Genomic DNA, 26377 nt, shown 5'->3' on the forward strand with positions numbered 1-26377 from the left:
ATGGGCTCGTGTCCTCAACACCTCAATTGGAGAGAAGTAATGGGGTCGATCATGGGCTCACACCCTCGACACCTCAATCAGAGAGAAGAAATGGTGTCGATCATGGGCTCGTGCCCTCAACACCTCAATCGGAGAGAAGCAATGGAGTCGATCATGGGCTCACGCCCTCGACACCTCAATCCGAGAGAAGCAATGGAGTCGATCATGGGCTCACGCCCTCAACACCTGAATCGGAGAGAAGCAATGGAGTCGATCATGGGCTCGTGTCCTCAACACCTCAATTGGAGAGAAGTAATGGAGTCGATCATGGGCTCACACCCTCGACACCTCAGAGAGAAGCAATGGTGTCGATCATGGGCTCACACCCTCGACACCTCAATCGGAGAGAAGCAATGGAGCCGATCACGGGCTCACACCCTCAAAACCTCAATCAGAGAGAAGCAATGGTGTTGATCAGGGGCTCGTGTCCTCGACACCTCAATCGGAGAGAAGCAATGGAGTCGATCATGAGTGCCCACCCTCAACACCTCAATCAGAGAGAAGCAATGGAGTCGATCATGGGCTCACCCTCTCAACACCTCAGAGAGAAGCAATGGAGTCGATCACGGGCTCACACCCTCAACGCCTGAATCAGAGAGAAGAAATGGTGTCGATCATGGGCTTGTGTCCAGGACACCTCAATCGGAGAGAAGCAATGGAGTCGATCATGGGCTCAAGCCCTCAACACCTCAATCAGAGAGAAGCAATGCAGTCGATCGTGGGCTCATGCCCTCAATATCTCAATCGGAGAGAAGTAATGGAGTCGATCATGGGCTCACACCCTCGACACCTCAGAGAGAAGCCATTGAGTCGATCATGGGCTCACACCCTCGACACCTCAATCGGAGAGAAGCAATGTAGTCGATCATGGGCTCACACCCTCGACACCTCCTAGAGAAGCAATGGTGTCGATCATGGGCTCACACCCTCGACACCTCAATCTGAGAGAAGCAATGGAGTCGATCATAGGCTCATATCCTCAACACCTCAATCAGAGAGAAGCAATGGAGTCGATCACGGGCTCACACCCTCGACACCTCAATCGGAGAGAAGCAATGGAGTCGATCGTGGGCTCGTCCCCTCAACACCACAATCGGAGAGAAGCAATGGAGTCAATCATGGGCTCGTGTCCTCAACACCTCAATTGGAGAGAAGTAATGGGGTCGATCATGGGCTCACACCCTCGACACCTCAATCAGAGAGAAGAAATGGTGTCGATCATGGGCTCGTGCCCTCAACACCTCAATCGGAGAGAAGCAATGGAGTCGATCATGGGCTCACGCCCTCGACACCTCAATCCGAGAGAAGCAATGGAGTCGATCATGGGCTCACGCCCTCAACACCTGAATCGGAGAGAAGCAATGGAGTCGATCATGGGCTCGTGTCCTCAACACCTCAATTGGAGAGAAGTAATGGAGTCGATCATGGGCTCACACCCTCGACACCTCAGAGAGAAGCAATGGTGTCGATCATGGGCTCACACCCTCGACACCTCAATCGGAGAGAAGCAATGGAGCCGATCACGGGCTCACACCCTCAAAACCTCAATCAGAGAGAAGCAATGGTGTTGATCAGGGGCTCGTGTCCTCGACACCTCAATCGGAGAGAAGCAATGGAGTCGATCATGAGTGCCCACCCTCAACACCTCAATCAGAGAGAAGCAATGGAGTCGATCATGGGCTCACCCTCTCAACACCTCAGAGAGAAGCAATGGAGTCGATCACGGGCTCACACCCTCAACGCCTGAATCAGAGAGAAGAAATGGTGTCGATCATGGGCTTGTGTCCAGGACACCTCAATCGGAGAGAAGCAATGGAGTCGATCATGGGCTCAAGCCCTCAACACCTCAATCAGAGAGAAGCAATGCAGTCGATCGTGGGCTCATGCCCTCAATATCTCAATCGGAGAGAAGTAATGGAGTCGATCATGGGCTCACACCCTCGACACCTCAGAGAGAAGCCATTGAGTCGATCATGGGCTCACACCCTCGACACCTCAATCGGAGAGAAGCAATGTAGTCGATCATGGGCTCACACCCTCGACACCTCAGAGAGAAGCCATTGAGTCGATCATGGGCTCACACCCTCGACACCTCAATCAGAGAGAAGCAATGTAGTCGATCATGGGCTCACACCCTCGACACCTCAGAGAGAAGCAATGGTGTCGATCATGGGCTCACACCCTCGACACCTCAATCTGAGAGAAGCAATGGAGCCGATCACGGGCTCACACCCTCGACGCCTGAATCAGAGAGAAGCAATGGAGTCGATCATTGGCTCACGGCCTCCTCACCATAATCGGACTGAAGCAATGGAGTCGATCATGGGCTCGTGTCCTCGACACCTCCATCGGGGAGAAGCAATGGAGTCGATCGTGGGCTCATGCCCTCAACACATCAAGTGGAGAGAAGCAATGGAGTCGATCATGGGCTTGTGTCCTGGACACCTCAATCGGAGAGAAGCAATGGAGTTGATCATGGGCTCACATCCTCAACACCTCAATCAGAGAGAAGCAATGGAGTCGGTCATGGGCTCACATTAGGGTCAGCAATGGTGTCGATCGTACACCTCATTTGGAGAGAAACAATGGAGTCAATCGTGGTCTTGTGTCATCGACACCTCAATCAGCGAGAGGCAATGGAGTTAATCGTGGTCTTGTGTCCTCGACACCTCAATCAGAGAGAAGCAATGGAGTTGATCGTGGTCTTGTGTCCTCGACACCTCAATCTGAGAGAGGCAATGGAGTCGATCATGGGCTCACTCCCTCAACACCTCAATCGGAGAGAAGCAATGGAGTCGATTATGGGCTCACACCCTCAACACCTCAATTGGAGAGAAGCAATTGAGTCAATCGTGGGCTCACACCCTCAGCACCTAAATCTGAGAGAAGCAATGGAGTCGATCATAGGCTCATATCCTCAACACCTCAATCAGAGAGAAGCAATGGAGTCGATCACGGGCTCACACCCTCGACACCTCAATCGGAGAGAAGCAATGGAGTCGATCGTGGGCTCGTCCCCTCAACACCACAATCGGAGAGAAGCAATGGAGTCAATCATGGGCTCGTGTCCTCAACACCTCAATTGGAGAGAAGTAATGGGGTCGATCATGGGCTCACACCCTCGACACCTCAATCAGAGAGAAGAAATGGTGTCGATCATGGGCTCGTGCCCTCAACACCTCAATCGGAGAGAAGCAATGGAGTCGATCATGGGCTCACGCCCTCGACACCTCAATCCGAGAGAAGCAATGGAGTTGATCATGGGCTCACGCCCTCAACACCTGAATCGGAGAGAAGCAATGGAGTCGATCATGGGCTCGTGTCCTCAACACCTCAATTGGAGAGAAGTAATGGAGTCGATCATGGGCTCACACCCTCGACACCTCAGAGAGAAGCAATGGTGTCGATCATGGGCTCACACCCTCGACACCTCAATCGGAGAGAAGCAATGGAGCCGATCACGGGCTCACACCCTCAAAACCTCAATCAGAGAGAAGCAATGGTGTTGATCAGGGGCTCGTGTCCTCGACACCTCAATCGGAGAGAAGCAATGGAGTCGATCATGGGCTCGTGTCCTCAACACCTCAATTGGAGAGAAGTAATGGAGTCGATCATGGGCTCACACCCTCGACACCTCAGAGAGAAGCAATGGTGTCGATCATGGGCTGACACCCTCGACACCTCAATCGGAGAGAAGCAATGGTGTTGATCAGGGGCTCGTGTCCTCGACACCTCAATCGGAGAGCAGCAATGGAGTCGATCATGAGTGCCCACCCTCAACACCTCAATCAGAGAGAAGCAATGGAGTCGATCATGGGCTCACCCTCTCAACACCTCAGAGAGAAGCAATGGAGTCGATCATGGGCTCACACCCTCAACGCCTGAATCAGAGAGAAGAAATGGTGTCGATCATGGGCTTGTGTCCAGGACACCTCAATCGGAGAGAAGCAATGGAGTCGATCATGGGCTCAAGCCCTCAACACCTCAATCAGAGAGAAGCAATGCAGTCGATCACGGGCTCATGCCCTCAATATCTCAATCGGAGAGAAGTAATGGAGTCGATCATGGGCTCACACCCTCAACACCTCAATCAGAGAGAAGCAATGGTGTCGATCATGGGCTCACCCCCTCAACACCTCAATTGGAGAGAAGCTATGGAGTCGATCATGGGCTTGTGTCCAGGACACCTCAATCGGAGAGAAGCAATGGAGTCGATCATGGGCTCAAGCCCTCAACACCTCAATCAGAGAGAAGCAATGCAGTCGATCGTGGGCTCATGCCCTCAATATCTCAATCGGAGAGAAGCAATGGAATCAATCACAGGCTAACGCCCTCAAAACCTCAATCGGACAGAAGCAATGGAGTCGAACATGGGCTCACACCCTCGACACCTAAATCAGAGAGAAGCAATGGAGTCGATCATGGGCTCACAGTAGGGTTAGCAATGGAGTCAATCGTACACCTCATTCGGATAGAAACAATGGAGTCGATCGTGGTCTTGTGTCCTCGACACCTCAATCAGAGAGAAGCAATTGAGTTGATCGTGGTCTTGTGTACTCTACACCTCAATCGGAGAGAAGCAATGGAGTCGATCATGGGCTCACGCCCTCGACACCTCAATCAGAGAGAAACAGTGGAGTCGATCATTGGCTTGTGCCCTCAACACCTCAATCAGAGAGAAGCAATGGAGTCGATCAAGGGCTCACACCCTCAACACCTCAATTGGAGAGAAGCAATGGAGTCGATCACGGGCTCACACCCTCATCACCTTAATTGGAGAGAAGCAATGGAGTCGATCATGGTCTCGTGTCCTCGACACCTCAATCGGAGAGAAGCAATGGAGTCGATCATGGGCTCCCACCCTCAACACCTCAATCAGAGAGAAGCAATGGAGTCGATCATGGGCTCACCCCCTCGACACCTCAATCAGAGAGAAACAGTGGAGTCGATCATCGGCTCGTGCCCTCAACACCTCAATCGGAGAGAAACAATGGAGTCGATCATGGGCTCACGCCCTCGACACCTCAATCAGAGAGAAACAGTGGAGTCGATAATTGGCTCGTGCCCTCAACACCTCAATCGGAGAGAAGCAATGGAGTCGATCATGGTCTCGTGTCCTCAACACCTCAATCCGAGAGAAGCAATGGAGTCGATCATGGGCTCACGCCCTCAACACCTCAATCGGAGAGAAGCAATGGAGTCGATCATGGGCTCGTGTCCTCAACACCTCAATTGGAGAGAAGTAATGGAGTCGATCATGGGCTCACACCCTCGACACCTCAGAGAGAAGCCATTGAGTCGATCATGGGCTCACACACTCGACACCTCAATCGGAGAGAAGCAATGGAGTCGATCATGGGCTCACACCCTCGACACCTCAGAGAGAAGCAATGGTGTCGATCATTGGCTCACACCCTCGACACCTCAATCGGAGAGAAGCAATGGAGCCGATCACGGGCTCACACACTCAAAACCTCAATCAGAGAGAAGCAATGGAGTCGATAATGGGCTCGTGTCATCTACACCTCAATCGGAGAGAAGCAATGCAGTCTATCATGGGCTCACCCTCTCTACAACTCAGAGAGAAGCAATGGTGTCGATCAAGGGCTCACACCCTCAACGCCTGAATCAGAGAGCAGCAATGGTGTCGATCATGGGCTCACACCCTCGACACCTCAATTGGAGAGAAGCAATGGAGTCGATCACGGGCTCACACCCTCAGCACCTTAATTGGAGAGAAGCAATGGAGTCGATCGTGGTCTCGTGTCCTCGACACCTCAATCGGAGAGAAGCAATGGAGTCGATCATGGGCTCCCACCCTCAACACCTCAATCAGAGAGAAGCAATGGAGTCGATCATGGGCTCACCCCCTCAACACCTCAATCAGAGAGAAACAGTGGAGTCGATCATCGGCTCGTGCCCTCAACACCTCAATCGGAGAGAAACAATGGAGTCGATCATGGGCTCACGCCCTCGACACCTCAATCAGAGAGAAACAGTGGAGTCGATAATTGGCTCGTGCCCTCAACACCTCAATCAGAGAGAAGCAATGGAGTCGATCATGGTCTCGTGTCCTCAAAACCTCAATCCGAGAGAAGCAATGGAGTCGATCATGGGCTCACGCCCTCAACACCTCAATCGGAGAGAAGCAATGGAGTCGATCATGGGCTCCTGTCCTCAACACCTCAATTGGAGAGAAGTAATGGAGTCGATCATGGGCTCACACCCTCGACACCTCAGAGAGAAGCCATTGAGTCGATCATGGGCTCACACACTCGACACCTCAATCGGAGAGAAGCAATGGAGTCGATCATGGGCTCACACCCTCGACAATTCAGAGAGAAGCAATGGTGTCGATCATGGGCTCACACCCTCGACACCTCAATCGGAGAGAAGCAATGGAGCCGATCACGGGCTCACACCCTCAAAACCTCAATCAGAGAGAAGCAATGGTGTTGATCAGGGGCTCGTGTCCTCGACACCTCAATCGGAGAGAAGCAATGGAGTCGATCATGAGTGCCCACCCTCAACACCTCAATCAGAGAGAAGCAATGGAGTCGATCATGGGCTCACCCTCTCAACACCTCAGAGAGAAGCAATGGAGTCGATCATGGGCTCACACCCTCAACGCCTGAATCAGTGAGAAGAAATGGTGTCGATCATGGGCTCACCCCCTCGACACCTCAATCAGAGAGAAGCAATGGTGTCGATCATGGGCTCACTCCCTCAACACCTCAATTGGAGAGAAGCTATGGAGTCGATCATGAGCTTGTGTCCAGAACACCTCCATCGGAGAGAAGCAATGGAGTCTATCATGGGCTCACAACCTCGACACCTCAATCCGAGAGAAGCAATGGAGTCGATCATTGGCTCACGGCCTCCTCACCATAATCGGACTGAAGCAATGGAGTCGATCATGGGCTCGTGTCCTCGACACCTCCATCGGGGAGAAGCAATGGAGTCGATCGTGGGCTCATGCCCTCAACACATCAAGTGGAGAGAAGCAATGGAGTCGATCATGGGCTTGTGTCCTGGACACCTCAATCGGAGAGAAGCAATGGAGTTGATCATGGGCTCACATCCTCAACACCTCAATCAGAGAGAAGCAATGGAGTCGGTCATGGGCTCACATTAGGGTCAGCAATGGTGTCGATCGTACACCTCATTTGGAGAGAAACAATGGAGTCAATCGTGGTCTTGTGTCATCGACACCTCAATCAGCGAGAGGCAATGGAGTTAATCGTGGTCTTGTGTCCTCGACACCTCAATCAGAGAGAAGCAATGGAGTTGATCGTGGTCTTGTGTCCTCGACACCTCAATCTGAGAGAAGCAATGGAGTCGATCATGGGCTCACACCCTCAACACCTCAATCGGAGAGAAGCAATGGAGTCGATTATGGGCTCACACCCTCAACACCTCAATTGGAGAGAAGCAATTGAGTCAATCGTGGGCTCACACCCTCAGCACCTAAATCTGAGAGAAGCAATGGAGTCGATCATAGGCTCATATCCTCAACACCTCAATCAGAGAGAAGCAATGGAGTCGATCACGGGCTCACACCCTCGACACCTCAATCGGAGAGAAGCAATGGAGTCGATCGTGGGCTCGTCCCCTCAACACCACAATCGGAGAGAAGCAATGGAGTCAATCATGGGCTCGTGTCCTCAACACCTCAATTGGAGAGAAGTAATGGGGTCGATCATGGGCTCACACCCTCGACACCTCAATCAGAGAGAAGAAATGGTGTCGATCATGGGCTCGTGCCCTCAACACCTCAATCGGAGAGAAGCAATGGAGTCGATCATGGGCTCACGCCCTCGACACCTCAATCCGAGAGAAGCAATGGAGTCGATCATGGGCTCACGCCCTCAACACCTGAATCGGAGAGAAGCAATGGAGTCGATCATGGGCTCGTGTCCTCAACACCTCAATTGGAGAGAAGTAATGGAGTCGATCATGGGCTCACACCCTCGACACCTCAGAGAGAAGCAATGGTGTTGATCATGGGCTCACACCCTCGACACCTCAATCGGAGAGAAGCAATGGAGCCGATCACGGGCTCACACCCTCAAAACCTCAATCAGAGAGAAGCAATGGTGTTGATCAGGGGCTCGTGTCCTCGACACCTCAATCGGAGAGAAGCAATGGAGTCGATCATGAGTGCCCACCCTCAACACCTCAATCAGAGAGAAGCAATGGAGTCGATCATGGGCTCACCCTCTCAACACCTCAGAGAGAAGCAATGGAGTCGATCACGGGCTCACACCCTCAACGCCTGAATCAGAGAGAAGAAATGGTGTCGATCATGGGCTTGTGTCCAGGACACCTCAATCGGAGAGAAGCAATGGAGTCGATCATGGGCTCAAGCCCTCAACACCTCAATCAGAGAGAAGCAATGCAGTCGATCGTGGGCTCATGCCCTCAATATCTCAATCGGAGAGAAGTAATGGAGTCGATCATGGGCTCACACCCTCGACACCTCAGAGAGAAGCCATTGAGTCGATCATGGGCTCACACCCTCGACACCTCAATCGGAGAGAAGCAATGTAGTCGATCATGGGCTCACACCCTCGACACCTCAGAGAGAAGCAATGGTGTCGATCATGGGCTCACACCCTCGACACATCAATCTGAGAGAAGCAATGGAGCCGATCACGGGCTCACACCCTCGACGCCTGAATCAGAGAGAAGCAATGGTGTCGATCATGGCCTCACGCCCTCAACACCTCAATCAGAGAGAAGCAACGGTGTCGATCATGGGCTCACCCCCTCAACACCTCAATTGGAGAGAAGCTATGGAGTCGATCATGGGCTTGTGTCCAGGACACCTCAATCGGAGAGAAGCAATGGAGTCGATCATGGGCTCAAGCCCTCAACACCTCAATCAGAGAGAAGCAATGCAGTCGATCGTGGGCTCATGCCCTCAATATCTCAATCGGAGAGAAGCAATGGAGTCAATCACAGGCTAACGCCCTCAAAACCTCAATCGGAGAGAAGCAATGGAGTCGAACATGGGCTCACACCCTCGACACCTAAATCAGAGAGAAGCAATGGAGTCGATCATGGGCTCACAGTAGGGTTAGCAATGGAGTCAATCGTACACCTCATTCGGATAGAAACAATGGAGTCGATCGTGGTCTTGTGTCCTCGACAGCTCAATCAGAGAGACGCAATTGAGTTGATCGTGGTCTTGTGTACTCTACACCTCAATCGGAGAGAAGCAATGGAGTCGATCATGGGCTCACGCCCTCGACACCTCAATCAGAGAGAAACAGTGGAGTCGATCATTGGCTCGTGCCCTCAACACCTCAATCAGAGAGAAGCAATGGAGTCGATCAAGGGCTCACACCCTCAACACCTCAATTGGAGAGAAGCAATGGAGTCGATCACGGGCTCACACCCTCAACACCTTAATTGGAGAGAAGCAATGGAGTCGATCATGGTCTCGTGTCCTCGACACCTCAATCGGAGAGAAGCAATGGAGTCGATCATGGGCTCCCACCCTCAACACCTCAATCAGAGAGAAGCAATGGAGTCGATCATGGGCTCACCCCCTCGACACCTCAATCAGAGAGAAACAGTGGAGTCGATCATCGGCTCGTGCCCTCAACACCTCAATCGGAGAGAAACAATGGAGTCGATCATGGGCTCACGCCCTCGACACCTCAATCAGAGAGAAACAGTGGAGTCGATCATGGGCTCACACACTCGACACCTCAATCGGAGAGAAGCAATGGAGTCGATCATGGGCTCACACCCTCGACACCTCAGAGAGAAGCAATGGTGTCGATCATGGGCTCACACCCTCGACACCTCAATCGGAGAGAAGCAATGGAGCCGATCACGGGCTCACACCCTCAACGCCTGAATCAGAGAGAAGAAATGGTGTCGATCATGGGCTTGTGTCCAGGACACCTCAATCGGAGAGAAGCAATGGAGTCGATCATGGGCTCAAGCCCTCAACACCTCAATCAGAGAGAAGCAATGCAGTCGATCGTGGGCTCATGCCCTCAATATCTCAATCGGAGAGAAGTAATGGAGTCGATCATGGGCTCACACCCTCGACACCTCAGAGAGAAGCCATTGAGTCGATCATGGGCTCACACCCTCGACACCTCAATCGGAGAGAAGCAATGTAGTCGATCATGGGCTCACACCCTCGACACCTCAGAGAGAAGCAATGGTGTCGATCATGGGCTCACACCCTCGACACCTCAATCTGAGAGAAGCAATGGAGCCGATCACGGGCTCACACCCTCGACGCCTGAATCAGAGAGAAGCAATGGTGTCGATCATGGCCTCACGCCCTCAACACCTCAATCAGAGAGAAGCAATGGTGTCGATCATGGGCTCACCCCCTCAACACCTCAATTGGAGAGAAGCTATGGAGTCGATCATGGGCTTGTGTCCAGGACACCTCAATCGGAGAGAAGCAATGGAGTCGATCATGGGCTCAAGCCCTCAACACCTCAATCAGAGAGAAGCAATGCAGTCGATCGTGGGCTCATGCCCTCAATATCTCAATCGGAGAGAAGCAATGGAGTCAATCACAGGCTAACGCCCTCAAAACCTCAATCGGAGAGAAGCAATGGAGTCGAACATGGGCTCACACCCTCGACACCTAAATCAGAGAGAAGCAATGGAGTCGATCATGGGCTCACAGTAGGGTTAGCAATGGAGTCAATCGTACACCTCATTCGGATAGAAACAATGGAGTCGATCGTGGTCTTGTGTCCTCGACACCTCAATCAGAGAGACGCAATTGAGTTGATCGTGGTCTTGTGTACTCTACACCTCAATCGGAGAGAAGCAATGGAGTCGATCATGGGCTCACGCCCTCGACACCTCAATCAGAGAGAAACAGTGGAGTCGATCATTGGCTCGTGCCCTCAACACCTCAATCAGAGAGTAGCAATGGAGTCGATCAAGGGCTCACACCCTCAACACCTCAATTGGAGAGAAGCAATGGAGTCGATCACGGGCTCACACCCTCAACACCTTAATTGGAGAGAAGCAATGGAGTCGATCATGGTCTCGTGTCCTCGACACCTCAATCGGAGAGAAGCAATGGAGTCGATCATGGGCTCCCACCCTCAACACCTCAATCAGAGAGAAGCAATGGAGTCGATCATGGGCTCACCCCCTCGACACCTCAATCGGAGAGAAACAATGGAGTCGATCATGGGCTCGTGTCCTCAACACCTCAATTGGAGAGAAGTAATGGGGTCGATCATGGGCTCACACCCTCGACACCTCAATCAGAGAGAAGAAATGGTGTCGATCATGGGCTCGTGCCCTCAACACCTCAATCGGAGAGAAGCAATGGAGTCGATCATGGGCTCACGCCCTCGACACCTCAATCCGAGAGAAGCAATGGAGTCGATCATGGGCTCACGCCCTCAACACCTGAATCGGAGAGAAGCAATGGAGTCGATCATGGGCTCGTGTCCTCAACACCTCAATTGGAGAGAAGTAATGGAGTCGATCATGGGCTCACACCCTCGACACCTCAGAGAGAAGCAATGGTGTCGATCATGGGCTCACACCCTCGACACCTCAATCGGAGAGAAGCAATGGAGCCGATCACGGGCTCACACCCTCAAAACCTCAATCAGAGAGAAGCAATGGTGTTGATCAGGGGCTCGTGTCCTCGACACCTCAATCGGAGAGAAGCAATGGAGTCGATCATGAGTGCCCACCCTCAACACCTCAATCAGAGAGAAGCAATGGAGTCGATCATGGGCTCACCCTCTCAACACCTCAGAGAGAAGCAATGGAGTCGATCACGGGCTCACACCCTCAACGCCTGAATCAGAGAGAAGAAATGGTGTCGATCATGGGCTTGTGTCCAGGACACCTCAATCGGAGAGAAGCAATGGAGTCGATCATGGGCTCAAGCCCTCAACACCTCAATCAGAGAGAAGCAATGCAGTCGATCGTGGGCTCATGCCCTCAATATCTCAATCGGAGAGAAGCAATGGAGTCAATCACAGGCTAACGCCCTCAAAACCTCAATCGGAGAGAAGCAATGGAGTCGAACATGGGCTCACACCCTCGACACCTAAATCAGAGAGAAGCAATGGAGTCGATCATGGGCTCACAGTAGGGTTAGCAATGGAGTCAATCGTACACCTCATTCGGATAGAAACAATGGAGTCGATCGTGGTCTTGTGTCCTCGACACCTCAATCAGAGAGACGCAATTGAGTTGATCGTGGTCTTGTGTACTCTACACCTCAATCGGAGAGAAGCAATGGAGTCGATCATGGGCTCACGCCCTCGACACCTCAATCAGAGAGAAACAGTGGAGTCGATCATTGGCTCGTGCCCTCAACACCTCAATCAGAGAGTAGCAATGGAGTCGATCAAGGGCTCACACCCTCAACACCTCAATTGGAGAGAAGCAATGGAGTCGATCACGGGCTCACACCCTCAACACCTTAATTGGAGAGAAGCAATGGAGTCGATCATGGTCTCGTGTCCTCGACACCTCAATCGGAGAGAAGCAATGGAGTCGATCATGGGCTCCCACCCTCAACACCTCAATCAGAGAGAAGCAATGGAGTCGATCATGGGCTCACCCCCTCGACACCTCAATCGGAGAGAAACAATGGAGTCGATCATGGGCTCGTGTCCTCAACACCTCAATTGGAGAGAAGTAATGGGGTCGATCATGGGCTCACACCCTCGACACCTCAATCAGAGAGAAGAAATGGTGTCGATCATGGGCTCGTGCCCTCAACACCTCAATCGGAGAGAAGCAATGGAGTCGATCATGGGCTCACGCCCTCGACACCTCAATCCGAGAGAAGCAATGGAGTCGATCATGGGCTCACGCCCTCAACACCTGAATCGGAGAGAAGCAATGGAGTCGATCATGGGCTCGTGTCCTCAACACCTCAATTGGAGAGAAGTAATGGAGTCGATCATGGGCTCACACCCTCGACACCTCAGAGAGAAGCAATGGTGTCGATCATGGGCTCACACCCTCGACACCTCAATCGGAGAGAAGCAATGGAGCCGATCACGGGCTCACACCCTCAAAACCTCAATCAGAGAGAAGCAATGGTGTTGATCAGGGGCTCGTGTCCTCGACACCTCAAACGGAGAGAAGCAATGGAGTCGATCATGAGTGCCCACCCTCAACACCTCAATCAGAGAGAAGCAATGGAGTCGATCATGGGCTCACCCTCTCAACACCTCAGAGAGAAGCAATGGAGTCGATCACGGGCTCACACCCTCAACGCCTGAATCAGAGAGAAGAAATGGTGTCGATCATGGGCTTGTGTCCAGGACACCTCAATCGGAGAGAAGCAATGGAGTCGATCATGGGCTCAAGCCCTCAACACCTCAATCAGAGAGAAGCAATGCAGTCGATCGTGGGCTCATGCCCTCAATATCTCAATCGGAGAGAAGTAATGGAGTCGATCATGGGCTCACACCCTCGACACCTCAGAGAGAAGCCATTGAGTCGATCATGGGCTCACACCCTCGACACCTCAATCGGAGAGAAGCAATGTAGTCGATCATGGGCTCACACCCTCGACACCTCAGAGAGAAGCAATGGTGTCGATCATGGGCTCACACCCTCGACACATCAATCTGAGAGAAGCAATGGAGCCGATCACGGGCTCACACCCTCGACGCCTGAATCAGAGAGAAGCAATGGTGTCGATCATGGCCTCACGCCCTCAACACCTCAATCAGAGAGAAGCAACGGTGTCGATCATGGGCTCACCCCCTCAACACCTCAATTGGAGAGAAGCTATGGAGTCGATCATGGGCTTGTGTCCAGGACACCTCAATCGGAGAGAAGCAATGGAGTCGATCATGGGCTCAAGCCCTCAACACCTCAATCAGAGAGAAGCAATGCAGTCGATCGTGGGCTCATGCCCTCAATATCTCAATCGGAGAGAAGCAATGGAGTCAATCACAGGCTAACGCCCTCAAAACCTCAATCGGAGAGAAGCAATGGAGTCGAACATGGGCTCACACCCTCGACACCTAAATCAGAGAGAAGCAATGGAGTCGATCATGGGCTCACAGTAGGGTTAGCAATGGAGTCAATCGTACACCTCATTCGGATAGAAACAATGGAGTCGATCGTGGTCTTGTGTCCTCGACAGCTCAATCAGAGAGACGCAATTGAGTTGATCGTGGTCTTGTGTACTCTACACCTCAATCGGAGAGAAGCAATGGAGTCGATCATGGGCTCACGCCCTCAACACCTCAATCAGAGAGAAACAGTGGAGTCGATCATTGGCTCGTGCCCTCAACACCTCAATCAGAGAGAAGCAATGGAGTCGATCAAGGGCTCACACCCTCAACACCTCAATTGGAGAGAAGCAATGGAGTCGATCACGGGCTCACACCCTCAAAACCTTAATTGGAGAGAAGCAATGGAGTCGATCATGGTCTCGTGTCCTCGACACCTCAATCGGAGAGAAGCAATGGAGTCGATCATGGGCTCCCACCCTCAACACCTCAATCAGAGAGAAGCAATGGAGTCGATCATGGGCTCACCCCCTCGACACCTCAATCAGAGAGAAACAGTGGAGTCGATCATCGGCTCGTGCCCTCAACACCTCAATCGGAGAGAAACAATGGAGTCGATCATGGGCTCACGCCCTCGACACCTCAATCAGAGAGAAACAGTGGAGTCGATCATGGGCTCACACACTCGACACCTCAATCGGAGAGAAGCAATGGAGTCGATCATGGGCTCACACCCTCGACACCTCAGAGAGAAGCAATGGTGTCGATCATGGGCTCACACCCTCGACACCTCAATCGGAGAGAAGCAATGGAGCCGATCGCGGGCTCACACCCTCAACGCCTGAATCAGAGAGAAGAAATGGTGTCGATCATGGGCTTGTGTCCAGGACACCTCAATCGGAGAGAAGCAATGGAGTCGATCATGGGCTCAAGCCCTCAACACCTCAATCAGAGAGAAGCAATGCAGTCGATCGTGGGCTCATGCCCTCAATATCTCAATCGGAGAGAAGTAATGGAGTCGATCATGGGATCACACCCTCGACACCTCAGAGAGAAGCCATTGAGTCGATCATGGGCTCACACCCTCGACACCTCAATCGGAGAGAAGCAATGTAGTCGATCATGGGCTCACACCCTCGACACCTCAGAGAGAAGCAATGGTGTCGATCATGGGCTCGTGCCCTCAACACCTCAATCAGAGAGAAGAAATGGTGTCGATCATGGGCTCGTGCCCTCAACACCTCAATCGGAGAGAAGCAATGGAGTCGATCATGGGCTCACAGTAGGGTTAGCAATGGAGTCAATCGTACACCTCATTCGGATAGAAACAATGGAGTCGATCGTGGTCTTGTGTCCTCGACAGCTCAATCAGAGAGACGCAATTGAGTTGATCGTGGTCTTGTGTACTCTACACCTCAATCGGAGAGAAGCAATGGAGTCGATCATGGGCTCACGCCCTCGACACCTCAATCAGAGAGAAACAGTGGAGTCGATCATTGGCTCGTGCCCTCAACACCTCAATCAGAGAGAAGCAATGGAGTCGATCAAGGGCTCACACCCTCAACACCTCAATTGGAGAGAAGCAATGGAGTCGATCACGGGCTCACACCCTCAACACCTTAATTGGAGAGAAGCAATGGAGTCGATCATGGTCTCGTGTCCTCGACACCTCAATCGGAGAGAAGCAATGTAGTCGATCATGGGCTCACACCCTCGACACCTCAATCAGAGAGAAGAAATGGTGTCGATCATGGGCTCGTGCCCTCAACACCTCAATCGGAGAGAAGCAATGGAGTCGATCATGGGCTCACGCCCTCGACACCTCAATCCGAGAGAAGCAATGGAGTCGATCATGGGCTCACGCCCTCAACACCTGAATCGGAGAGAAGCAATGGAGTCGATCATGGGCTCGTGTCCTCAACACCTCAATTGGAGAGAAGTAATGGAGTCGATCATGGGCTCACACCCTCGACACCTCAGAGAGAAGCAATGGTGTCGATCATGGGCTCACACCCTCGACACCTCAATCGGAGAGAAGCAATGGAGCCGATCACGGGCTCACACCCTCAAAACCTCAATCAGAGAGAAGCAATGGTGTTGATCAGGGGCTCGTGTCCTCGACACCTCAATCGGAGAGAAGCAATGGAGTCGATCATGAGTGCCCACCCTCAACACCTCAATCAGAGAGAAGCAATGGAGTCGATCATGGGCTCACCCTCTCAACACCTCAGAGAGAAGCAATGGAGTCGATCACGGGCTCACACCCTCAACGCCTGAATCAGAGAGAAGAAATGGTGTCGATCATGGGCTTGTGTCCAGGACACCTCAATCGGAGAGAAGCAATGGAGTCGATCATGGGCTCAAGCCCTCAACACCTCAATCAGAGAGAAGCAATGCAGTCGATCGTGGGCTCATGCCCTCAATATCTCAATCGGAGAGAAGCAATGGAGTCGATCATGGGCTCACGCCCTCGACACCTCAATCCGAGAGAAGCAATGGAGTCGATCATGGGCTCACGCCCTCAACACCTGAATCGGAGAGAAGCAATGGAGTCGATCATGGGCTCGTGTCCTCAACACCTCAATTGGAGAGAAGTAATGGAGTCGATCATGGGCTCACACCCTCGACACCTCAGAGAGAAGCAATGGTGTCGATCATGGGCTCACACCCTCGACACCTCAATCGGAGAGAAGCAATGGAGCCGATCACGGGCTCACACCCTCAAAACCTCAATCAGAGAGAAGCAATGGTGTTGATCAGGGGCTCGTGTCCTCGACACCTCAAACGGAGAGAAGCAATGGAGTCGATCATGAGTGCCCACCCTCAACACCTCAATCAGAGAGAAGCAATGGAGTCGATCATGGGCTCACCCTCTCAACACCTCAGAGAGAAGCAATGGAGTCGATCACGGGCTCACACCCTCAACGCCTGAATCAGAGAGAAGAAATGGTGTCGATCATGGGCTTGTGTCCAGGACACCTCAATCGGAGAGAAGCAATGGAGTCGATCATGGGCTCAAGCCCTCAACACCTCAATCAGAGAGAAGCAATGCAGTCGATCGTGGGCTCATGCCCTCAATATCTCAATCGGAGAGAAGTAATGGAGTCGATCATGGGCTCACACCCTCGACACCTCAGAGAGAAGCCATTGAGTCGATCATGGGCTCACACCCTCGACACCTCAATCGGAGAGAAGCAATGTAGTCGATCATGGGCTCACACCCTCGACACCTCAGAGAGAAGCAATGGTGTCGATCATGGGCTCACACCCTCGACACATCAATCTGAGAGAAGCAATGGAGCCGATCACGGGCTCACACCCTCGACGCCTGAATCAGAGAGAAGCAATGGTGTCGATCATGGCCTCACGCCCTCAACACCTCAATCAGAGAGAAGCAACGGTGTCGATCATGGGCTCACCCCCTCAACACCTCAATTGGAGAGAAGCTATGGAGTCGATCATGGGCTTGTGTCCAGGACACCTCAATCGGAGAGAAGCAATGGAGTCGATCATGGGCTCAAGCCCTCAACACCTCAATCAGAGAGAAGCAATGCAGTCGATCGTGGGCTCATGCCCTCAATATCTCAATCGGAGAGAAGCAATGGAGTCAATCACAGGCTAACGCCCTCAAAACCTCAATCGGAGAGAAGCAATGGAGTCGAACATGGGCTCACACCCTCGACACCTAAATCAGAGAGAAGCAATGGAGTCGATCATGGGCTCACAGTAGGGTTAGCAATGGAGTCAATCGTACACCTCATTCGGATAGAAACAATGGAGTCGATCGTGGTCTTGTGTCCTCGACAGCTCAATCAGAGAGACGCAATTGAGTTGATCGTGGTCTTGTGTACTCTACACCTCAATCGGAGAGAAGCAATGGAGTCGATCATGGGCTCACGCCCTCAACACCTCAATCAGAGAGAAACAGTGGAGTCGATCATTGGCTCGTGCCCTCAACACCTCAATCAGAGAGAAGCAATGGAGTCGATCAAGGGCTCACACCCTCAACACCTCAATTGGAGAGAAGCAATGGAGTCGATCACGGGCTCACACCCTCAACACCTTAATTGGAGAGAAGCAATGGAGTCGATCATGGTCTCGTGTCCTCGACACCTCAATCGGAGAGAAGCAATGGAGTCGATCATGGGCTCCCACCCTCAACACCTCAATCAGAGAGAAGCAATGGAGTCGATCATGGGCTCACCCCCTCGACACCTCAATCAGAGAGAAACAGTGGAGTCGATCATCGGCTCGTGCCCTCAACACCTCAATCGGAGAGAAACAATGGAGTCGATCATGGGCTCACGCCCTCGACACCTCAATCAGAGAGAAACAGTGGAGTCGATCATGGGCTCACACACTCGACACCTCAATCGGAGAGAAGCAATGGAGTCGATCATGGGCTCACACCCTCGACACCTCAGAGAGAAGCAATGGTGTCGATCATGGGCTCACACCCTCGACACCTCAATCGGAGAGAAGCAATGGAGCCGATCACGGGCTCACACCCTCAACGCCTGAATCAGAGAGAAGAAATGGTGTCGATCATGGGCTTGTGTCCAGGACACCTCAATCGGAGAGAAGCAATGGAGTCGATCATGGGCTCAAGCCCTCAACACCTCAATCAGAGAGAAGCAATGCAGTCGATCGTGGGCTCATGCCCTCAATATCTCAATCGGAGAGAAGTAATGGAGTCGATCATGGGATCACACCCTCGACACCTCAGAGAGAAGCCATTGAGTCGATCATGGGCTCACACCCTCGACACCTCAATCGGAGAGAAGCAATGTAGTCGATCATGGGCTCACACCCTCGACACCTCAGAGAGAAGCAATGGTGTCGATCATGGGCTCACACCCTCGACACCTCAATCTGAGAGAAGCAATGGAGCCGATCACGGGCTCACACCCTCGACGCCTGAATCAGAGAGAAGCAATGGTGTCGATCATGGCCTCACGCCCTCAACACCTCAATCAGAGAGAAGCAATGGTGTCGATCATGGGCTCACCCCCTCAACACCTCAATTGGAGAGAAGCTATGGAGTCGATCATGGGCTTGTGTCCAGGACACCTCAATCGGAGAGAAGCAATGGAGTCGATCATGGGCTCAAGCCCTCAACACCTCAATCAGAGAGAAGCAATGCAGTCGATCGTGGGCTCATGCCCTCAATATCTCAATCGGAGAGAAGCAATGGAGTCAATCACAGGCTAACGCCCTCAAAACCTCAATCGGAGAGAAGCAATGGAGTCGAACATGGGCTCACACCCTCGACACCTAAATCAGAGAGAAGCAATGGAGTCGATCATGGGCTCACAGTAGGGTTAGCAATGGAGTCAATCGTACACCTCATTCGGATAGAAACAATGGAGTCGATCGTGGTCTTGTGTCCTCGACACCTCAATCAGAGAGACGCAATTGAGTCGATCATGGGCTCACGCCCTCGACACCTCAATCAGAGAGAAACAGTGGAGTCGATCATTGGCTCGTGCCCTGAACACCTCAATCAGAGAGTAGCAATGGAGTCGATCAAGGGCTCACACCCTCAACACCTCAATTGGAGAGAAGCAATGGAGTCGATCACGGGCTCACACCCTCAACACCTTAATTGGAGAGAAGCAATGGAGTCGATCATGGTCTCGTGTCCTCGACACCTCAATCGGAGAGAAGCAATGGAGTCGATCATGGGCTCCCACCCTCAACACCTCAATCAGAGAGAAGCAATGGAGTCGATCATGGGCTCACCCCCTCGACACCTCAATCGGAGAGAAACAATGGAGTCGATCATGGGCTCACGCCCTCGACACCTCAATCAGAGAGAAACAGTGGAGTCGAACATGGGCTCACACACTCGACACCTCAATCGGAGAGAAGCAATGGAGTCGATCATGGGCTCACACCCTCGACACCTCAGAGAGAAGCAATGGTGTCGATCATGGGCTCACACCCTCGACACCTCAATCGGAGAGAAGCAATGGAGCCGATCACGGGCTCACACCCTCAAAACCTCAATCAGAGAGAAGCAATGGTGTTGATCAGGGGCTCGTGTCCTCGACACCTCAATCGGAGAGAAGCAATGGAGTCGATCATGAGTGCCCACCCTCAACACCTCAATCAGAGAGAAGCAATGGAGTCGATCATGGGCTCACCCTCTCAACACCTCAGAGAGAAGCAATGGAGTCGATCATGGTCTCACACCCTCAACGCCTGAATCAGAGAGAAGAAATGGTGTCGATCATGGGCTCACCGCCTCGACACCTCAATCAGAGAGAAGCAATGGTGTCGATCATGGGCTCACTCCCTCAACACCTCAATTGGAGAGAAGCTATGGAGTCGATCATGAGCTTGTGTCCAGAACACCTCCATCGGAGAGAAGCAATGGAGTCTATCATGGGCTCACACCCTCGACACCTCAATCCGAGAGAAGCAGTGCAGTCGATCATTGGCTCACGGCCTCGACACCTCAATCCGAGAGAAGCAATGGAGTCGATCATTGGCTCGTGCCCTTAACACCTCAATCGGACAGAAGCAATGGAGTCTATCATGGGCTCACACCCTCGACACCTCAATCCGAGAGAAGCAATGGAGTCGATCATTGGCTCACGGCCTCCTCACCATAATCGGACTGAAGCAATGGAGTCGATCATGGGCTCGTGTCCTCGACACCTCCATCGGGGAGAAGCAATGGAGTCGATCGTGGGCTCATGCCCTCAACACATCAAGTGGAGAGAAGCAATGGAGTCGATCATGGGCTTGTGTCCTGGACACCTCAATCGGAGAGAAGCAATGGAGTTGATCATGGGCTCACATCCTCAACACCTCAATCAGAGAGAAGCAATGGAGTCGGTCATGGGCTCACATTAGGGTCAGCAATGGTGTCGATCGTACACCTCATTTGGAGAGAAACAATGGAGTCAATCGTGGTCTTGTGTCATCGACACCTCAATCAGCGAGAGGCAATGGAGTTAATCGTGGTCTTGTGTCCTCGACACCTCAATCAGAGAGAAGCAATGGAGTCGATCATGGGCTCACACCCTCAACACCTCAATTGGAGAGGAGCAATTGAGTCAATCGTGGGCTCACACCCTCAGCACCTAAATCTGAGAGAAGCAATGGAGTTGATCACGGGCTCACACCCTCAACACCTCAATCGGAGAGAAGCCATGGAGTTGATCATGGGCTCATATCCTCAACACCTCAATCAGAGAGAAGCAATGGAGTCGATCACGCGCTCACACCCTCAACACCTCAATCGGAGAGAAGCAATGGAGTCGATCGTGGGCTCGTCCCCTCAACACCACAATCGGAGAGAAGCAATGGAGTCGATCACGGGCTCCTGTCCTCAACACCTCAATTGGAGAGAAGTAATGGAGTCGATCATGGGCTCACACCCTCGACACCTCAGAGAGAAGCCATTGAGTCGATCATGGGCTCACACACTCAACACCTCAATCGGAGAGAAGCAATGTAGTCGATCATGGGCTCACACCCTCGACACCTCAGAGAGAAGCAATGGTGTCGATCATGGGCTCACACCCTCAAAACCTCAATCAGGGAGAAGCAATGGTGTTGATCAGGGGCTCGTGTCCTCGACACCTCAATCGGAGAGAAGCAATGGAGTCGATCATGAGTGCCCACATTCAACACCTCAATCAGAGAGAAGCAATGGAGTCGATCATGGGCTCACCCTCTCAACACCTCAGAGAGAAGCAATGGAGTCGATCATGGGCTCACACCCTCAACGCCTGAATCAGAGAGAAGAAATGGTGTCAATCATGGGCTTGTGTCCAGGACACCTCAATCGGAGAGAAGCAATGGAGTCGATCGTGGGCTCATGCCCTCAATATCTCAATCGGAGAGAAGCAATGGAGTCGATCATGGGCTCACACCGTCGACACCTCAGAGAGAAGCCATTGAGTCGATCATGGGCTCACACACTCGACACCTCAATCGGAGAGAAGCAATGTAGTCGATCATGGGCTCACACCCTCGACACCTCAGAGAGAAGCAATGGTGTCGATCATGGGCTCACACCCTCGACACCTCAATCGGAGAGAAGCAATGTAGTCGATCATGGGCTCACACCTTCGACACCTCAATCGGAGACAAGCAATGGAGTTGATCATGGTCTTGTGTTCTCGACACCTCAATCTGAGAGAAGCAATGGAGTCGATCATGGGCTCACACCCTCAACACCTCAATCGGAGAGAAGCAATGGAGTCGATCGTGGGCTCGTCCCCTCAACACCACAATCGGAGAGAAGCAATGGAGTCGATCACGGGCTCCTGTCCTCAACACCTCAATTGGAGAGAAGTAATGGAGTCGATCATGGGCTCACACCCTCGACACCTCAGAGAGAAGCCATTGAGTCGATCATGGGCTCACACACTCGACACCTCAATCGGAGAGAAGCAATGTAGTCGATCATGGGCTCACACCCTCGACACCTCAGAGAGAAGCAATGGTGTCGATCATGGGCTCACACCCTCAAAACCTCAATCAGGGAGAAGCAATGGTGTTGATCAGGGGCTCGTGTCCTCGACACCTCAATCGGAGAGAAGCAATGGAGTCGATCATGAGTGCCCACATTCAACACCTCAATCAGAGAGAAGCAATGGAGTCGATCATGGGCTCACCCTCTCAACACCTCAGAGAGAAGCAATGGAGTCGATCATGGGCTCACACCCTCAACGCCTGAATCAGAGAGAAGAAATGGTGTCAATCATGGGCTTGTGTCCAGGACACCTCAATCGGAGAGAAGCAATGGAGTCGATCGTGGGCTCATGCCCTCAATATCTCAATCGGAGAGAAGCAATGGAGTCGATCATGGGCTCACACCGTCGACACCTCAGAGAGAAGCCATTGAGTCGATCATGGGCTCACACACTCGACACCTCAATCGGAGAGAAGCAATGTAGTCGATCATGGGCTCACACCCTCGACACCTCAGAGAGAAGCAATGGTGTCGATCATGGGCTCACACCCTCGACACCTCAATCGGAGAGAAGCAATGTAGTCGATCATGGGCTCACACCTTCGACACCTCAATCGGAGACAAGCAATGGAGTTGATCATGGTCTTGTGTCCTCGACACCTCAATCTGAGAGAAGCAATGGAGTCGATCATGGGCTCACACCCTCAACACCTCAATCGGAGAGAAGCAATGGAGTCGATCATGGGCTCACACCCTCAACACCTAAATCAGAGAGAAGCAATGGAGTCGATCATGGGCTCACAGTAGGGTTAGCAATGGAGTCAATCGTACACCTCATTCGGATAGAAACAATGGAGTCGATCGTGGTCTTGTGTCCTCGACACCTCAATCAGAGAGACGCAATTGAGTTGATCGTGGTCTTGTGTACTCTACACCTCAATCGGAGAGAAGCAATGGAGTCGATCATGGGCTCACGCCCTCGACACCTCAATCAGAGAGAAACAGTGGAGTCGATCATTGGCTCGTGCCCTCAACACCTCAATCAGAGAGAAGCAATGGAGTCGATCAAGGGCTCACACCCTCAACACCTCAATTGGAGAGAAGCAATGGAGTCGATCACGGGCTCACACCCTCAACACCTTAATTGGAGAGAAGCAATGGAGTCGATCATGGTCTCGTGTCCTCGACACCTCAATCGGAGAGAAGCAATGGAGTCGATCATGGGCTCCCACCCTCAACACCTCAATCAGAGAGAAGCAATGGAGTCGATCATGGGCTCACCCCCTCGACACCTCAATCAGAGAGAAACAGTGGAGTCGATCATCGGCTCGTGCCCTCAACACCTCAATCGGAGAGAAACAATGGAGTCGATCATGGGCTCACGCCCTCGACACCTCAATCAGAGAGAAACAGTGGAGTCGATCATGGGCTCACACACTCGACACCTCAATCGGAGAGAAGCAATGGAGTCGATCATGGGCTCACACCCTCGACACCTCAGAGAGAAGCAATGGTGTCGATCATGGGATCACACCCTCGACACCTCAATCGGAGAGAAGCAATGGAGCCGATCACGGGCTCACACCCTCAAAACCTCAATCAGAGAGAAGCAATGGTGTTGATCAGGGGCTCGTGTCCTCGACACCTCAATCGGAGAGAAGCAATGGAGTCGATCATGAGTGCCCACCCTCAACACCTCAATCAGAGAGAAGCAATGGAGTCGATCATGGGCTCACCCTCTCAACACCTCAGAGAGAAGCAATGGAGTCGATCATGGGCTCACACCCTCAACGCCTGAATCAGAGAGAAGAAATGGTGTCGATCATGGGCTCACCCCCTCGACACCTCAATCAGAGAGAAGCAATGGTGTCGATCATGGGCTCACTCCCTCAACACCTCAATTGGAGAGAAGCTATGGAGTCGATCATGAGCTTGTGTCCAGAACACCTCCATCGGAGAGAAGTAATGGAGTCGATCATGGGCTCACACCCTCGACACCTCAGAGAGAAGCCATTGAGTCGATCATGGGCTCACACACTCGACACCTCAATCGGAGAGAAGCAATGGAGTCGATCATGGGCTCACACCCTCGACACCTCAGAGAGAAGCAATGGTGTCGATCATGGGCTCACACCCTCGACACCTCAATCGGAGAGAAGCAATGGAGCCGATCACGGGCTCACACCCTCAAAACCTCAATCAGAGAGAAGCAATGGTGTTGATCAGGGGCTCGTGTCCTCGACACCTCAATCGGAGAGAAGCAATGGAGTTGATCATGAGTGCCCACCCTCAACACCTCAATCAGAGAGAAGCAATGGAGTCGATCATGGGCTCACCCTCTCAACACCTCAGAGAGAAGCAATGGAGTCGATCATGGGCTCACACCCTCAACGCCTGAATCAGAGAGAAGAAATGGTGTCGATCATGGGCTTGTGTCCAGGACACCTCAATCGGAGAGAAGCAATGGAGTCGATCATGGGCTCAAGCCCTCAACACCTCAATCAGAGAGAAGCAATGCAGTCGATCGTGGGCTCATGCCCTCAATATCTCAATCGGAGAGAAGCAATGGAGTCGATCATGGGCTCACACCCTCGACACCTCAGAGAGAAGCCATTGAGTCGATCATGGGCTCACACACTCGACACCTCAATCGGAGAGAAGCAATGTAGTCGATCATGGGCTCACACCCTCGACACCTCAGAGAGAAGCAATGGTGTCGATCATGGGCTCACACCCTCGACACCTCAATCGGAGAGATGCAATGGAGCCGATCACGGGCTCACACCCTCAACGCCTGAATCAGAGAGAAGCAATGGTGTCGATCATCGGCTCACGCCCTCAACACCTCAATTGGAGAGAAGCTATGGAGTCGATCATGGGCTTGTGTCCAGGACACCTCAATCGGAGAGAAGCAATGGAGTCGATCATGGACTCAAGCCCTCAACACCTCAATCAGAGAGAAGCAATGCAGTCGATCGTGGGCTCATGCCCTCAATATCTCAATCGGAGAGAAGCAATGGAGTCAATCACAGGCTAACGCCCTCAAAACCTCAATTGGAGAGAAGCAATGGAGTCGATCATGGGCTCACACCCTCGACACCTCAATCGGAGAGAAGCGATGGAGCCGATCACGGGCTCAGACCCTCAAGACCTCAATCGGAGAGAAGCAATGGTGTTGATCATGGGCTCGTGTCCTCGACTCCTCAATCGGAGAGAAGCAATGGAGTCGATCATGAGTGCCCACCCTCAACACCTCAATCAGAGAGAAGCAATGGAGTCGATCATGGGCTCGTGTCATCTACACCTCAATCGGAGAGAAGCAATGCAGTCGATCATGGGCTCACCCTCTCGACACCTCAGAGAGAAGCAATGGTGTCGATCACGGGCTCACACCTTCGACACCTCAATCGGAGAGAAGCAATGGAGTCGATCATGGGCTCACACACTCGACACCTCAATCAGAGAGAAGCAATGTAGTCGATCATGGGCTCACACCCTCGACACCTCAGAGAGAAGCAATGGAGTCGATCACGGGCTCACACCCTCGACACCTCAATCAGAGAGAAGAAATGGTGTCGATCATGGGCTCACCCCTCGACACCTCAATCAGAGAGAAGAAATGGTGTCGATCATGGGCTCACCCCCTCAACACCTCAATTGGAGAGAAGCTATGGAGTCCATCATGGGCTTGTGTCCAGAACACCTCAATCGGAGAGAAGCAATGGAGTCGATCATGGGCTCACGCCCTCAACACCTCAATCGGAGAGAAGCAATGGAATCGATCGTGGGCTCATGCCCTCAATATCTCAATCGGAGAGAAGCAATGGAGTCGAGCATGGGCTCACACCCTCGACACCTCAATCAGAGAGAAGCAATGGAGTCGATCATGGGCTCACAGTAGGTTTAGCAATGG

Source organism: Hypanus sabinus, chromosome 18, assembly GCF_030144855.1.
Source record: "Hypanus sabinus isolate sHypSab1 chromosome 18, sHypSab1.hap1, whole genome shotgun sequence".
Classification (NCBI taxonomy): Eukaryota; Metazoa; Chordata; class Chondrichthyes; order Myliobatiformes; family Dasyatidae; genus Hypanus; species Hypanus sabinus.